At 35.5% G+C, this 18,357-nt stretch overlaps 1 protein-coding gene across 8 annotated transcripts in view; it reads left to right on the top strand.

Annotated features, from left to right (window-relative positions):
• Positions 1-18,357, top strand: part of RFX3 (regulatory factor X3) — a 264,256-nt gene that overhangs the window by 42,195 nt on the left and 203,704 nt on the right. Inside the window, exon 1 of one of the 8 annotated variants that reach the window (XM_046664495.1) lies at positions 31-91. The exons of the other annotated variants lie outside the window; for them this stretch is intronic. The gene's annotated coding sequence lies outside the window, so the exon portion shown is untranslated. Of the gene's footprint in view, positions 1-30; positions 92-18,357 lie in introns of those variants that run through there. 8 annotated transcript variants of the gene reach the window in all.

Genomic DNA, 18,357 nt, shown 5'->3' with positions numbered 1-18,357 from the left:
TAATAGTAATGAATAACTCTTTTCCTTTCCAGAAGCGCATCTTACTCTACCTTAACGACACAGCTTTGGCTGATACTTGGGTGAATCTGAGGTAAACCTTCTCTCTCTATACTGAGTCTCTTCAGAGAAATCTCAGGAGATAGGGTTGCTTCCTATGTTCAGGTCTCTGATTCCTCTTCTCTGTTAAATTTCCCTCTCCCAGTCTTTTGTGGCCCTTTTTATCCCTCTCAGAGTTTAATTGGATTTGGCCTGGGTCAGCCAAGTAAAAGAAGATGGAATAGCCTTTATTCCTCTAAGTTGAACTTGTTCCTATTGTCCAAAAAAGACTTGATAAGTCTTTTGGGGCTGAGAGTAGATCTAAGACCAGGAATCACCTTTATTTTTGATCACGTGTTTATTAGTTAACACGAAAGATATATACAGTTAACAGGAAAGATACAATACAGTGAGACATTGCTCATGCAGTTTGTTTTATTTTTCCCTTTCACAGGTCAGTTTCTCTCCTATTTAACTTTAAATATTGCAATATAGTTTATTCCCCCATAAGTTTCTACCAGAGATAAGAATCAGTGATCTAAAAATTTATAAGTATAATTATTTTAAACAATTTTTTTTTGGTTAAAATGTTTTTTTTTGTTTTTTGTCTTAAAAACTACATGAAGACAGATTTAAAGTATTCTGGAGTTTGATTGGCTTCCAGAGTGGTGGAGTGAGGCCTCAGTGTATTCACTCTCCCTTTAAACAACAAAAACATGGGCAAAACAATTATAATCAACCATTTCAGAATTCTGGCAATTAACCAAAGCCAATGAGTGAACTGAAAATTGACTGTCCATGAGAAAACTGCGGAACCTAGAGAAGACAGTGGAGTCTGTGACATTTTAACTTGTGGCTATTCTTGTTTTCCCTCCTTCCCCAGCTTAGTGGTATAGCAAAAGCTGGCAGCTTTACAGACAACAGAGAGATCTGACCACTTTTGGAGATCCATTAAAAGCACCATCCCCAGAGCACAGTTGATATTTTGTCTGAACTTGCAGCTCCCTGGGAAAATTCTATTCTCAGACAGTGGTTGGCTATTTGATTTGACTCAGAGCTCAGCTCAGTTGGGGGAAGAAAAAACCTACCCCCAGGGCTTTGCTGAAACAATAGCAACTGTTGGCAACATCTCCACTGTTTAAGGCTGTGATTTCAGTTGGGGCAAACAGGAGCTTGGCCAGGAATTTAAAAGGAAATCCTGGAGAATTAGCCAACCATAGGAAACTTTGTAAAGCTCCAACATATTCCTGGATATCTAACAGGCTGCACAATGTGCAAGGCTCTGCACATGCCCAGGAAAGACCCATGAAAGGAGATCACCTCTGGCTGGTCTTGAGGTTCTGTGTGAGCAGGAGGTGAAAACTAGGGGTGTCTTATAAACTACCTAAATTTTGAAGGTGTGATTGCTCACAAAGATTCTTTTGGCAAAGGGTGGAAGACATACAGGCAAGGCATTTAAGGAAATCATCTCACCAATCATTGGTTGACCGCTAAATTATACTTAGGTGTGACTCTTAGGAAACCAGGCTTAAAATAAAAACAAGAACTTAAAAAAGAAAATCTAACAGAGAACAGGGAATACAGAATCTACAGAATTATTTCATGAAAATATGAAACAAATAAGCAGCCCAAAAAAAGAACACCACCAAAACCAGTGATAAAAAATCTTGGTGGGGTGATTTGAAGGATTTTACCAAAGCTGTTAAAATATATTATTTAAAATGTAGAGTTTTCCACAAAAAGATTGAGACACACAAGAAACAGGAAAGTATACTACATACACAGGAAAAGAAAAAAACCCACTGAAAACCAGCCAAAAGAAAAATTTCCCTGTGGGAGCCCAGATTGGGATTTAATAGACAAAAATTTTAAGCCAACTATTGCAAATATGTTCAAAGAACTAAATAAAATCATCTAATTAAAGGAAACTGTGAGAATGATATCTTATCAAAGAGAATAGCAATAAACATAGAAATTATTTTTAAAGAACCATATAGAAATTCTGGAGTTTAAAAGTATAACTGAAATGAAAAATTCACTAGAGAGGCTCAACAACAGGTACTATTAGACACATGAAAGAATTAGTCAACTTGAAGATAATTCAGTAGAGATTATCCAGTGCAAGGAGTAGAAAGAAAATTTTAAAAAATGAACAGAGCTTCAAGAGACCAATGGGACACCATCAAGTGTACCAACATATGCATAATGGGACTCCCAGAAGGAGAAGAGCCCAAGAAAGAGGCACAAAGTACATTTAAAGAAATAATGGCAGAAAACTTCCTAAACTTGCTGGAAAATATTAGTCTACACATTAAAGAAACTCAATGTATTCCAAGTAGAATAAACCCAAAGCAATCTACAATTTGATGCATCATAGTCAAATTTACAAAAGTGAAAGACAAAGAGCAATCTGAAAGAGTCAAGAGAAAAATAACTAGGCATATAAAAGGGATCCCCAATAAGATTAATAGCTGACTTCTTATCAGAAACCATGGAGACTAGAAGACATTTTCACAGTGTTGAAAGAGAAAGACTATCAACCGGGAATTCTTTAACTAAACTCCTTCAAAGAAGGAGAAATTAAGACCTTTACAAATAAACAAAAACTGAATTTGTCATGAAGACTTGCCCTATGAGAGGTATTAAGGGGAGTTCTTCAAGTTGAAACAAAAGGACACTAGACAGTAAACTCTAATCCACATAAAGAAATAAAGAGCAATAGTAAAGGTAACTACATAGGTATTATGAAAGACAGACTTATAAAAATACATATAAATGCATTTTTCTTTGTAACTTTTTTTCTCCTGTTTTAAAAGACAACTACATAAAGGAAAAATAATAAAACTTTGTTGGTGGGCTTATAATATGTAAAGATGTAGTTTATCTGACAATAATTGTGAAAAGGAAGGGAAAGGACCAGAGGTATATTGGAGAAAAGTTTTTATATATTATTGAAATTAAGTTAATATTATTCCAGACTAGAACGTTTTAAGTTAAAATGCTAATTGTAATTTCCAGGGCAACCACTAAGAAAATAGTCCAAAAAAATTATAGTGAAAGAAACAAGGGAATGGAAAGAAACAAGGGGATACTAGAAAGTATCAATTTAACACAAAGGAAGGCAAGAATTGAGAAATAGAAGATATTATAGAGCTCAAATATACTTTTATAGAAGTTAGATGTGTAATTCTCCTGTTAAATAATGTATTTATTTAATCTTTAAGGAAATGTTACCGGTAGGGCATATTGGTTCATGACTCCTCTTGGGGGCTTAATTTTATGATACTACTAGACAGTTATCAATAGATTTTTAAGATAACGGTATACGAAAAATGCACCCAAGGGAAGTCAGTGTGAAAAGATGCATTAACCCTCAGTTCTTAAATTGTATGTAGCTTTGTTTCCCTGGAGATGAAACAGCAAAATATGGAAATAAGAGATACCCTTTATTTTGTTTCTAAAAGTTTGAGTATGGAAAATTTAGTTCTTTCTCTTCTTCTAAACATGGAGGCGGGGGAAAGGATGAACAGAAGTCTTTGGGGGATCTTGGGAAAAAGGCATCTGGAGATAAAGAAATGTTGAAAAGAGAAATGTTCTGGGAAGAATATTCAGAAATCTTGAGAAGTATTTCTGCCTGCATTTTCCATATTTTGTTGGTTCTATTCTCCATGGGTTCCCAAGCCGATGGAGATCTGATCTTATAACAAGGATTGTTTAATGCAGTTTAGAGCTGCCATATTTATAATGTATTACGTATGCCTTCAGAAACTAAAACCCATGTTTAGCTTTACGGTGTAAAAAAAATTTAATTATATTAAACAATATATGTAATTTCCTTATTATAGGAAAAGCGGCTAAATTGAATTTTCTAACTACTGATTTAAACTATCCTTTAAAAATGAAATTCTCAATCTGTTTTCAGTCCTAGCACAGTTGAAGAATATAGCACAGTTTCATCAGTAATGATGGCTCACTCAACTGGGAGCATCTCTCTGGGTGAGAATAAGTAATATTTTAAAAGACCTCCAAGTAATTCTGATATGGCATACTTCCTTTCCATTATAAATAACAAATTTAAATCATAGATTCCTAAAATCTTACAAATGTTAGTGTTGGGATAACAATGATTAAAATTGAATCTACTCCTGTGAGACTATTTTGTTTTCTTGAGTTATATTGAACCTTTCCAATACTTACTTCTATTACCTTACTAGAGTTTTCAGGACATTTTTATTCCTAGGTTTCATTTTTTTAACCATGTTAACCATTTTTAAATGTACCGTATAATAGTGTTAATTCTATGCACACTGTTGTGCACCAGATCTCTAGAACTTTTCCATCTCGCAACAGTGAAACTATAGCCATTGAAGAATAACTCCTCTTTTCCCTCTCCCCTCAGACTCTGGTAACAACCGTTCTATTTGCTGTTTCTAAGAGTTTGACTATTTTAGATGTCTCACGTAAGTGGAATCATGTAGTATTGATGTTTTTGTGACTTAGCATAATGCCAAGGTTTATCCATGTTGTAGCATATGACAGGATTTCCTTCTTTTTTAAGGCTGAATGATGTTCCATTGTGTGTATATACAACATTTTCTTTATCCAGTCATCCATTGATGGGCATTAAGTTTGCTTCCACCTTTTGGCTATTGTGAATAATGCTACAATGAACATGTGTGTACAAATACCTATTTGAGATCCTGTTTTCAATTCTTTTGGATATATACCCAGAAGTAGTTTTCTGGATCATGTGGTAGTTATATTTCTAAATTTTTGAGGAACTTCCATACCATGTTTCATAATGGCTGCATGATTTTACATTCCCACCAACAGTGCACAAGCGTTCTGATTTCTCCAAATCCTCGCCTTGTTATATAACACTTGTCATTTCCCGTTTTTATTTATTTATTTAATAATGGCCATCCTAACCATTCCTAGGTTCTTAACGTATTGCTGACATATTAGGTCTTTATTTTACTTACCTCCTTATTCACTTTCTAAAAAAACAAAATAGTTATTTTAGGAGATTTCCTATAGTTACTACAAATCTTCACACTGTGCTCTATCCTCAAACAGTAGAATACCAGTTGAGGCCAGTTTTCTAAACACACTAGATTGAATATATAAAATTGGACCTTTGAATTTGTTCATAGTTTAACAGTTATGGTCCTTTTTACCTGGAATTCATATGATACTGCATGAATGCATCACCACCTTATAAGGCAGAAATAAGATGCTTTTTTGTCTCTACCTCTAGTTTCTAACATGATAAATTGTTTTAATGGTGGTGTTATAATGGTATTTGCTGTCACTGGACTGACTTGTCTGCTCCTGTTTCCAAGCCATCCATAAATGCCACATATTTGGATGCATTACTTCGATGTATACCTAACGTGCTTCTTCAACTCTCTCTGAACATGGTTGTCTCCATTTCACTTATCCTGTGGCATCTGCTTGTGAATCTTTCCGTCATCCATTCTCCACAGAGTTTTTGCCTAAGTGGAGTTGTGTTGCCCAAAACTTTGCTTCAATGCTGGTAGACCAGCTACTTTCCAGTGCACTATATTTGATTATCCTGTTTAGCCATTTAATAGTAAGTAAAGCTTATGGATGATATTTATGATTATGTTCAAGACAACAGATGTGATGCTTATAATCCATTTAGTTCTCACAGCTATATACATTTAGGTATTTTCCATCTTCTGGATGTTTAGATTGATTGGGACCCCAAATGTTGTTTCTAACTGTCTTTGACCCTTCCAAAGATTATACTGCAATATTGTAAGATTGGGGGGAAAAATTGAATTTGGGGGCAGATCTCTATTCAAGTCTTGACTCTGCCACTTGTTGGCTGACTTACCTTTGGATGTTTCTTTTCTCTGAGGCAGAAATCTCATCTGTAAATTGGAGGTAGTGGTACTTAACCTTTTATTTTAAAGGCTCTGTTGATATTGTGAGCTTGTGTTTTTAGAAAGCCTTAGCCAAGGAGACTATCATGTTAGCATTTCCTTCTTCTTCTTCTTCTTTTTTTTTTTTTTGAGGAAGATTGGCCCTGAGCTAACATCCGTACCCATCTTCCTCTGGTTTATATGTGGTACGCCTGCCACAGCATGGCTTGATAAGCAGTGCACAGGCCTGTACCCGGGATCTGAAGCAGAGTGCCCTGGGCTGCTGGAGTGGCGTGTGCGAACTTAACCACAAAGCCACTGGGCCTGCCCCAGCATTTCCTTCTTACAAATAATGAAGGTGAAGAGATTTTCAAACTCTAGTGGTTCTTTTATGGCCCATATTTGACAGGAGATCTGTTCTGATATGAGTTTGATTCTTATAGTTTGTCCATTAATTAAAAAAGTCGCTTAAAATAGTAGGTCATAAAAAAAATGATGCATATATGCTACTAACTTATCACTTTAACTTAAAACATATAAATGGGCTATCTTTTGATTAAGACCAAGGCCTTTTCTTGTAGTATATGTTTGCTGATTGGAACTCCCAAGTCTTTCATAAATCTACATTTCCAACAAATTGTTTCCAGTTTGTACTTTATTTCTTTAAGTAGATTAAAAATGTAGACAGTTGAAAAGCAGTGGTTCTCAAAGTGTGGTTCCCAGACCAGCAGCTTCAGCATCACATGGGAATTTCTTAGCATGTAGATTCTTTGGTGTAACCCCATACCTACTGAATCAGAAACTAAGGGGGTGGAGCTCAGCAATCTCTCTTTTCATAAGGTTTCCATGCTAAAATTTGAGAACTACTATTCTGTATTTTATGATTTTCCCCCAGGTTTTATAGTTCTCTTCCTTTGCCTATTTCAGCAGCAAGGTTTTTATGACTTGCCTTTATCAAGTCTTTTCAAAACTTTTGACTTAGTTTTTAAAGGTACAGTGTTTTTTATTTTTGCTTTCATAGTTTATCTAGTATTGAGTTAAATTAGCTAATTTACAGTAACAATAAAACTCCTCTAATGACGTTTTAGAACAAATGCTTCTGGTTTTGGGAGAACATGCAACTTAGCATTTGGGAGCAGAACTGTGACGGGCACACTAGAGAGTAGTCTGCAGGCTGTGAGTTTTCAGCATGCCATGGGCATCTGTCAGTATGGTTGGAAAGGAAATGGAGAGAATGAGTCCATATAGCAATTTAGGTAAGTGAAGTTTGGTCAAGAGAGCTTCTCATACATATTTTTCTGTATAAGCTTATAGATTTCTCTGATCCATTTGTCTTTATGGCCCCTAATTCAATATGCATGCTTTAGACTTTTGTCCGTCCCTCAGTAGTGCCTTTGGCTAGATCCTGGAGTTTGAAATTTGTTTTTAATAACTCCAAGATCTCTTAGGTAAACATTATGGGGAAAGCAGAGAGCCCACCCAGCAGTTCATATGGAAGATGACATGTGTTGTCACCAAACAGGAAACTGCGTAGCCGCTAATACTTGAAGATCAAAACAGATGGAAATGTTCTTTCCTAGCCCGAGACTGTAGCTTTTGCTCCAACTTATAGGGCCTACTTTGATTTTTGGGGAAGCCAATCATGTGTGGGATCATTTAATTCAACACATCATGATAACCATTCTACCAAAGTGCAGCTGAAATATTTGCCCACTATTGAGATACTTAAAGGGTTACGTAAGTCCATCTGGAATCTGGCCTGCTGAATTGAAATCATTGCTCTTTGGCAACATTCTGGATGGACTTTCTATTGAGCTGCTTTTTTAAATGTATATTTTGATTATTTGTATATATTTAACCACATTGCTAATCTCGCCAAAGGAAAGGGCCTAAATAGCCTGTGTAAATCAACTCTGGATCATCTTGTTCCTGCAATAGTTGGGTCATAGTACTGCTGTGAAACATTAATAGAAAACTACGTAATACAAAGAAAATAACCATTGCATAACAACATCAGGATACTATTCAACAGTTCTCCAGTAAAACAGCCGTACTAGTCCCACTGAAGTTGTTCAGATATGGCTTTGATATAGCTCAGTATTCATTCTTCAGTGACAGAGCAACCTGATCATTCCACCAACAAAGTGATAGCTGCTATAAATCTGATTTTAAAAGGAGTGAATGTTGCTTAAATGCTTACAATAGACGAAAGTTTTTGTTAGGATAGGCTCTAAATCCACATATTTGATATGCCTACCATAAATTGTGAGTCTGTATTTAAATTCCACTTTGTTGTCTGGAGAAGTGTTTATAAAAGTAATGAAAACTATAGTTTCTTGCAAAACTAAAGAAAAATGAGGCCAAAAATTACACAGAAAATAATTATTGAATAAGTTTTAAATGTTAACTATTAGCTAGTGATGTATATGTGTATATCATTTTATTGTTACCCTCTAGAGTGTTATTATCTGTGTTTTACAGATGGGAGAAATGGATTAAGAAAGCTGTTGACTTGCCCAAGTTCATTTAGTAGGTGGTAGAGCTGGGATTTGTGCTGTGGTCTATTTAACACTAAAGCCCAAGCTTTTAAATACTACTTTACACCTTAATATCCGGTGCTTTAATATTCCTGGCCTGCTTTCAAAAACTTTTCTCTTCCTGTCAATTCCAGAGATAACATTCAATAACTTGACAACAGTGACCTTTCTAAACAAATATAGAGTGGTACAGAACCAGATGGCCCAAGATTATATTTTATTTTTCTGGCTCAAAATAAATTGCCTGCTCTAAGACTGATAAAGTCCAAAAAAGACCCTTCTGTGTCCCAGGACTTCATCAGGCCACATGGCCAGCCAATGCCCTTTATCATGAGCCAGTCATGAGTACAGAGCCTTATGTCTTTTTACTATAATTTAGATTAGGGCCTAATGAAAGGGCAAGAAGCCGCTTTCCTAAATGAGATCATTCTGGCCTGCAGTAACGGCAGTGCACTTGGGTAGAAAGAGTCTGAGGAATTAAAGACAGAAAGGCAGTACTACTGTCTGTCTTATTAAGTGGATGCAAGCAAGGAGAAGGCTGATTTATAATTTAACAAACTCCCAAATTAGGCATCTTTTTTCCTGTTAGGATTTAAGTAGAATTTTTCTAAAAATTAAAAACCTTATTCTTGATCATTCAAAATCTGGGTAAGAATCTTTTTGACACTCTTAGACAAATGTCATTAGAAAATAAATTCTATATTGGAAACATAAGTTACTACATACACATAAACATAAATGTAATGCCTAAAATGAGCTCAGTTACACTTAGCAAGTTCAGAGTTAGAAAGACCAGGTTACACAGGGGAGGCATAGAAATGTTTCAAAGATTTGTTGACGCCACCTTGTAATTGACAATAAATTACAATAGCAAAAGAAACGCTGGACTTGGAGTCAGGAGGCCTATGTTTGAGACCTAGCTTGCCATTACCCTGTTAAGGATCCTTGAGCAAGTGATTTAAATTCTCTGCGTCTCAGTTTTCTCATTTGTAAAATGAGGCCGGAATGATATTACCTGCCTTGTTTCTTTATGGGGTTGTTCTGAGGACAGATGAGGGAGCATGTGGCAAAGCTAGGGTGATGTACAAACAAATGCTGTTGTTATGGTGGCATCTAGTATATACTGGTAAGTGTCCTGAGTTCTGAATAGGACAGACCTGCATTTGGAATTGCTCTTTTATTTAGAAGTTTGGTGATTTGGGCCAAGTCACGACAATCTTTTTGAGCCTTAGTTCTCTCACCTGTATAAGCTAATCCCTCTCACAGAGTTATGAGAATTGCATTAGTGTAGGTGCTATTTTTAAGTTTTAATAAAATAGTGACAAGTAGGAATTATAATGTTATCTGGAACAAATTTCAGTAAGTTAGAAAAGAAATAGCCAGAGGCTTTTTATCTGTTGTCAAATTTCTTAGCAAGATAAATAACTCAAAGAATATTAGAATGTTAGTGCTAGAAGGACCCTGAAGGTCATCTATCTTATCCTCCTCATTTTAGGAGAAAGGATTGCCTCCTAATCATATTTTTGTCATTTCTGCCACGTTTATATGCATATAGGATAACACTGGCACCAGCATCATCAATTGTAAAGCATGTCAACCATCTCTCAATCTTGATAGATTCAGATTTCTAAAAATGTAAAGCCAGAGAAGAATTCTGCTTGGAGGTAGTATTGTGTTGTGAAAAGAACCTGGGCTTTGTTGTCAGAAGTTGAGCTGGAATCTTGATTCTGTCAATTACTAGTCCTGGGACAGTGGGAAATGTACTTAGTGTTTGGTAGAGTATAGCTACTTAACTATGCTATTTCTTTACCTACCATGTAGGCCATGTGTATGTCTGTACCTTAACCGTTTTCACATATGATTCTTTGATTTGAGATGTTTGCTATGTATGTTATTTATACTAATTATTCTTGACTTTTTCTGCTTTGTCTCCAACAAATACCTTGAGATTGCAGGGTGGGGTTGTGGCAAATCAGAATCTTTGAGTTGTGGGTCAGGTATACTTAGAAAAGGCTTCCCTTTAAGCCTGGGTTAGGGACTTAAACATGGAACTATAATTTTTAAGACTATAATTATGTTAAGGCATTTTTCAAAATTTTTTCTTACATTATTGAGTTTCAATTTATCTATGTTGGTTTTGCTTCTATTAGGGGTTACATGTGTTTAAAAAATTCATTAGAAAGCTAAATGGGCAGAGTTTTACTATGAAATTTTAAAATACTATTAAGTGTATTCCTGTGGGAAGAACTCTTCTAAAGAAAATAATAGGAAAATAATATTTTATCAGTGAAAACTCAGTAAGAACAAATGCAGAGAATATTTATATTGATAATCAAGAATAATGACACTTGTGTACTTTTTAGAGTACAATGTTAAAAGATTCCATAGTTTATATATTGATGATAATTTTGTTTTTCTTTGACTTTTTAAGAATATTCTTTTCACTCTTACTTGATATTGTGGAAATATACAAGTTGATCCTTAAATTTGAAAAAAGAAAATTCAAAACTAATTAGTTATTCAGTTCTAGATTCTAATGGGACTAGATTGGAAAGTGGAAGAGAATAGCAGACAAACACAGAAGCCTAAGATTCAGTGTGAATTTTCTGTCATTCATCAACATTTCAACTTTGGAATGCGTTTTCCTTTCTCTGTTTTCGTTAAGAAAATAAATGGACAGAATTTATCCCTTGATCATCTGTAGCATAATTTTATTGTAACCAGTAGTTTGTAGACTTTCAGTGGAATTTTTTTAATATGAATTTGTGTAAAGAGGCTTTACGTCTGCCTAAATTTTGGCTGTACTATTAGAGAATGGGTAGTATAAAAAATTGGCAGTCAGTTTTCTGAAATATTAAAATGAATTGGTTATATAAAGGGATACAAATGTGTAGTTTTACATTTTTCAACTTGTTTTTATGTTGTCCTTCAAAACGTTTACTATTTTGTAATGAAATTATGGTTTTTTACAAAAAGAAAACAATTGGGTAAAAATATGAGAAATATTTTCAGTTGTCCAAGGCTAATGTTGGCTTAAATAGGTCTAGGTCTTCATGGTTGACAGCTACAGATAATTAGCTTTTTCTTCCTTAACAAAGAAAGCAAATGGAGCTGCAAGACATTCATTGCCTTTTCTGTCATCGTAATAATAATGTATGTATTTAACTTCTGCAGTTCCTTAAATTGATTTAGTGCTAAGCTGCCTACATTACATATAATAGGAGTGACAAGTGAAAGCTGCAGCACATATTTGCGTGGCAAAAGGGAGCAGTGATTGACAGCAAAGTTCCTGTCTACAAGAAATAGCAGTGTTGTGGAGCTCAAAAAGGGCCAGATACATAATTCGTAAAATTGTAGAGCAGATTCATGAAATGAATTTTAAAAAGTGATTGCCATTCGGTATATTTGAGTCTGTGTTCTTGGCTCTGGGCAAAGGGCACAGATGGACAGAATCTAACCTGCCTGCTGAATATGAGGAAATTCCTTTTAAGCATATTAGTATTTGTAATTTAAGATTGATACTTCCAAACTGTAGATCACATTATGACTGACTGAAAATTTCCTTCAGCTGTAACTGATTGACCTTATTTGAAGAAGCCAAATAATACATTTATTCAAATGAGGATTTTAAGACTATAAATTGACCTATTCTTGAGTGAAAATAGCCATTTTCATGCTTCTGTAAAGCTTGAGGTATCATTTCTGGAAAGGTTATATATGTATATATATAAGGCTTGGTGGCTTCTTTGGGTCAGAGAGTGGGTAAGTGTGATCATCTTTCCAAAGTGCTCAAAATATTCTGCAGTTCCTTCGTTCCTGCAACACATACCCAGAAGCTTTAGTTGCAAAGACATTTGCTGTTTGCTGTTGAAGAAGGGTCTGTGATGAGCCCAGAATGCTGGACTTCATTCTATACCATGGAAATGCTTCTTGTTTTCGTGGCAACTCCTTGTGTGTCTGTGGGGTGGAGGGGGAGCCCTATGTGTCCTTGTACATTGGCAGCCTCTACTGGTCATTGCAAAGAGCAGCATTGACCTCTGTTCTTTCCACTCCAGGGAGCATGTGATTTTACTTGGACTTAACTCTCACTTCTTTAGTTTCACCCCTTTGGTTATTCCCTTTTAGAAACTAGTTTATCTGTTGGATCTCGAGTTATAGTTATTAAAGAGCTACAAGTCCATTGTTCTCATCAATAAACTAATGTCATACATGAATGGAATTCTTTAGAATCTTGGGAGAAATTATGGATGTAACTCTCCCCGAGAAATAATTTCCATTTAAGAGATAAGATAGATATCATCCTTTTGTAGATTTTAAAATACTGTCTCAGTTGCATGCCTTTGATTAGACATTTACTTGAGATTGGCCAATAACCCTGAGCCCCTGAAAGAAAGCCTTGACTCAATGATAGATTTAATTAAACAGATATTTATTAATTCTTTAGACTTAGGTGTACCAACTGTCTTAGAGGTTTCCAGAAAGTTGGCATAAACTCTTACTGGACTTGATGAATATGGATACCTCTGGGGGCTGGTGGAGAGTCTAGACTTCTGAGTGTAGACAAACAATTACAAATGTCTGTAAATAAAATAGCTAATGGCAGTAAACCCTGGGTTATTCTGGTTTTAGAGGTAGAGACTTGTATAATGTTTGAGCTAATATCTTTGTGTTTGGGGAATAATTTGACCACAGCTGATGATTTCCTCAATGAAATAGATCCATTTGTTGACATTTCAGTGTTTTTCAGTTTCATCAGTGGCTCTGTTGGTCTCCTAGTTATCTTTGAGTCTCTTGGCATTTTCAAATAAGACTCCTACTTGAATTTTTTTTACACTCTCATAGACAATGAGTTTCATTCCTATTGCTCCCACCTATTCCTGGATTATTATAGTAGAGTACAGTAGATCTCCTTGCTTCCATATTCTTTGCCTTCTAATTCAACCCATATATCATGGCCATATGTATTTGACTAAAACATTGCTTTTATCATATCACACTTTTTAAAAAATGATTTATTATTTTCTTGAGAAAAAGGAGCTGAATGGTATGGGGAATGGAGCAAGAAAAGAGCACTAGACTAAGGGTAGGAAGATCTGGCAGTTTTTTTGGTCTATCTCTGGCTGTATGACCTTAACCATAAAAATATACCTTCCTAAGCCTCAGTTTACCCCATTCTATAAAATCATTTGTTGTGAAGATTGTTTGAGATAAGGTTTGTGAAATTGCTATGAACTCTGTAGAACTCTTTCTTTTACTGCTACTGAGTAAAAAGACCAAATTCCTAAGTCTGGAATTTCTTTCCAAACAGCTCCATTTCTATACTGTGCCGGACATATAATAGGCACTCAATAAATGTTTCTTAGATAAAAATGAATCCTGTCTTTCCAACCTTATCTTGTACTTTTCTATAATCTTCCAACTGAGGTAAGTAGTCTCTGCTTTCTCAACTGAAAATGTTGTTCACATAATCACACCTGTATCAGTGTTATGCTCATTCATCTTTTTCATTCCTGTTGCTCAGGAATAGTCAAGTCCCTCATATCTCATTTTAGTCCACTTTTGCTTTCTTTTCTGCCATAGCAATCTTACTGTCTTTACCACTCATTGCTCTTTTTTGACATATATAATGTCTTAGATTATTAATAAAAGTGTCCTGTGTGTATGCCTTTTCTTCGCAGATGTACTATAAGCTTCTGGAATATAGGAATATAATAGCTTCTATTTTGTAGTTACTCTGTAAGGATGTGACTTATAATATATCCACAATGACATATTGTATTTGCTAGGAGGTAAAGTTTAGAACGAGGATTGACAGGTTATTGGAAGTAGACTACTAAGATGCTGACCACTGATACTCTGATTTACAGGGTAAAGGCTTCAGATTGTAGGAGCCTTGGGGAAGGTCCTTCTCTGGAAAAGAATGACCTACAAGTTATTATCAGTTAAAGAATCTTCTATTTTAATAAAGTATCCTTTAAAATATAGATAATTTATAATCAGATCGTCATATACTAATATAGTTTCTTTGTGACTATAAATGAAATGATAAAGGCATAGAAATTATAGAGATGAGCAAGAGACTGACTTTTCCACTGACAGCCTTTTGGATTTTTTTTAGAATTTGTATAAATTCAAATAAACAAATTGCAGTCATTTCTTGGATAGGTAAGTTAATAGACGTTCCCACCAATATATGTCTTCAACATACGTTTGATTGCTTTTATTTTTTTTAATTGGCTTTATTGATGTATAATTTACATACAATATACTTCATCAATTTAAGGTGTACTATTTGACGAGTTTTGACAAATGTATACAGTCATGTACCACAATCACATCAAGATATAGAACATTTCCATCATCCCAGAAAGTTTGTCCTTGCCCTTTTGTAGTCAGTCTTCTACCCCGTCCCCTGACCCCTGGCAATCAGAGCTCTGCTTTATATCTTTATTGTCCTGCCTTTCATAGAATTTCATGTAAATGGAATCATACATTATGTAGTTTTTGTACCTGGCTTCTTTTAGCTTGTACCTGTACATGTATCATACAGTTTGTTCCTTTTATTGCTGAGTAGTGGTTCGTTGTATGGCTGTACCACAATTTGTTTATTCTGTTTGTTACTTGGTTGGTTTTTGGGTTGTTTCCAGTTTTTTGGCTATTATGAATAAAGATGTTATGTACGTTTAGTACAAGTGTTTGTATAGGCATATATATCACTCAGGAAATAAGTAAGAGAGAAATTGCTAGTCATATGATAAAGGTATGTTTAACTTTACGAGTAACTGCGAAACTGTTTTCCAAAGTGGTGTACCATTTTGCACTGCCACTGGTAGTGTATAAAAGCAGGGTTGCTCTGTGTCCTTGCCAACATGTGGTATTGATAGTGCTTTTAATTTTAGCTATAGTTCCAGTGAATAAGTGATGGTAACTCATTGTAGTTTTAATTTGGATTTCCCTAACATGACTAATGATAAGTATCTTTTCATGTACTTTTTCCGTATCTTTTGCCATTTGCATATCTTTTGTAAAGTGTCCACACCATTTACCAGTTTTTTAAAAATCATGTTTTTTGTCTCCTATTGAGTTCTTTTTAGATATTGACATATTCTGGATACAAATCCTGTGTCAGAAATATGTTTTGCAAACTCTATCCCCCATGTCTGTGGACTTGCACTTTCATGTTCTTAAGTGTGTCTTTTTAAACAACAAAAGTCTCATTTTGATGAAGTTAATTTACCTGTTTTTTTCTTTGGGCTTTTTATGGAGTGTTAAGAATTTTTGTCTAAGCTGATGTCACTTAAATTGTCTTATGTTTTCTTTGAGGAGTTTATAATCTTATCTTTAGGTCTATGATACGTTTTGAGTTAATTTTACATATGGTGTGAGGCAAGTTTCAGATCTTTCCATATGAGTATCTAATTTTTCTAGCACTGTTGAAAAGACTGTAATTTCTCCATTACCTTGGCATGTTTATTGAAAATTGATTGACCATATACGTACTGGTATATTTCTCTTCCAATTTTTTTATGACTATCTTTTGTTAATACCCTACTTTCTTGATTACTGTAGCTTTATATTCTTAAAATTATATGTGTTATGGTGATCTGTGATTAATGATCTTTGATGTTACTATTGTAATTGTTTGGGGGTGCCACAAACCACACCCATATAAGATGGTGAACTTAATAAATGATGTGTGTGTTCTGACTGCTCCACCGACTGGCCATTGCCCTATTTCTTTCCCTCTTCTCATGCCTCCCTACTCTCTGAGGCAATATTGAAATTAGGCCAGTTAATAACCCTACAATGGCCTCTAAGTGTTCAAGTGAGAGGAAGAGTCAGTCTCACAGCTCTCACTTTTAATCAAAAGCTAGAAATGATTAAGCTTAGTGAGGAAGGCGTGTCTAAAGCTGAGTTAGGCTGAAAGCTAGGCCTCTTGTGCCAAACAGTTAGCCAAGTTGTGAATGCAAAGTAAAAGTTCTTGAAGGAAATTAAAAGTGTTACTCCAGTGAAAGCTTGAATGATAAGGAAGTAGAACAGCCTTATTGCTGATATGAAGAAAGTTTTAGTGGTCTGGATAGAAGATCAGACCAGCCACAACCTTCTGTTAGGCCAAAGTCTAACCCAGAGCAAGATCCTAACTCTCTTCAAGTCTGTGAAGGCTGAGAGAGGCGAGGAAGCTTCAGAAGAAAAGTTTGGAGCTAGCAGAGGTTGGTTCATGAGGTTTAAGAAAGAATCCATCTCCGTAACATAAAAGTGCAAGGTGAAGGAGCAAGTGCTGATGTAGAAGCTGCTTCAAGTTATCCAGAAGGTCCAGCTAAGACAATTAATAAACGTGGCTCCACTAAATAACAGCCTTGTACAGGAAGAAGACACTGTGTGGGACTTTCATAGCTAGAGAGGAGAAGTCAGTGCTAGGCTTCAAAGCTTCAAAGGACAAGCTGACTCTCTTGTTAGGGGCTAATACAGCTGGTAACTTTTAGGTTGAAGCCAATGCTCATTTACAATTTCAAAAATCCTAGGGCCCTTAAGAATTACGCTAAATGTATTCTGCTTATGCTCTATAAATGGAACGAAAAAAAGATTCCTTTCAGCATATTACTACTCATTGACAACGCACCCAGTCACCCAAGAACTCTGATGGAGACGTGCAACAAAATTGATGTTTTCCTGCCTGCTAACACAGTATCCTGTCTGCAGCCCATGGATCCAGGAGTAATTTTGACTTTCAAATCTTATTATTTAAAAAATACATTTTGTAAGGCTATAGCTGCTGTAGATGGTGATTCCTCTGATGGACTTGGGCAAAGTCAATTGAAAACCTTTTAGTAAGTGCTCACCGTTCTAGATTCCATGAAGAACATTTGTGATTCACAGGAAGAGGTCAAAATATCAATGTTAACAGGAGTTTGGAAGAAGTTGATTCCAACCCTCATGGATGACTTTGAGAGGTTCAAGACTTCGTTGTAGGAGGTAACTGCAGATGTGGTAGAAACAGCAAGAGAACTAAAATTAGAAGTGGAGCCTGAAGATGTGACTGAGTTGCTCCAGTCTCACGATAAAATTTTAACTGATGAGGAGTTACTTCTTATTAATGAACAAAGAAAGTGGTTTCTTGAGATGGAATCTACTCCTGGTGAAGATGCTGTGAAGATCCTGGTGAAGATTATGGAAATCACAACAAAGCATTCAGAATATTACATAACCTTAGTTGACAAAGCAGCATCAGAGTTTGAGAGGATTGACTTCAATTTTCAAAGAAGGTCTACTGCGGATATCATGGCATCAAACAGCATCACATGCTGCAGAGAAATCGTGAAAGGAAGAGTCAATTGATGCAGCAAGCTTCATTGTTGTCTTATTTTAGGAAGTTATCACAGCTACCCCAACCTTCAGCAACCACTGCTCTGATCAGGCAGAGCCGCCAACATCAAGGCACGACCCTCCACCTGCAAAAAGGTTATGACTTACTGAGGGCTTGGATGATGGCTAGCATTTTTTAGCAGTAAAGTATTTTTTAACTAAAGTATGTACATTGGGTTTTCAGATATAATGCTGTTGCACACTTAATAGACTGTAGCTATATTGTAAACATAGCTTTTGTATGCACTGGGAAACCAAAAAATTCATGTGACTTGCTTTATTGCAATATTAGCTTATTGTGGTGGTCTGGAGCTGAACCCACAATATCTTCGAGGTGTGACTGTAATTGTTATGTTACAGTGAATTTTTTTTTAAAAAAAACTTTGATCTAGCAGAATATTGTCCTAATTGTACTTCTTCCTAGCAAGAACCTGTTCCTTGAAAGTGCAATAGTTCTTAAATTATATCTTTTCAGATGAGAAGACTGGTAAAGACTTCTTCCAAAGTGTGTTGTGAATTTGAGGATCAGGAGA

The sequence above is a fragment of the Equus quagga genome, chromosome 6 (assembly GCF_021613505.1).
Source record: "Equus quagga isolate Etosha38 chromosome 6, UCLA_HA_Equagga_1.0, whole genome shotgun sequence".
NCBI lineage: Eukaryota > Metazoa > Chordata > Mammalia > Perissodactyla > Equidae > Equus > Equus quagga.
The sequence above is the reverse complement of the archived record's forward strand: the minus strand, read 5'-3'. Positions and strand labels throughout refer to the sequence as shown.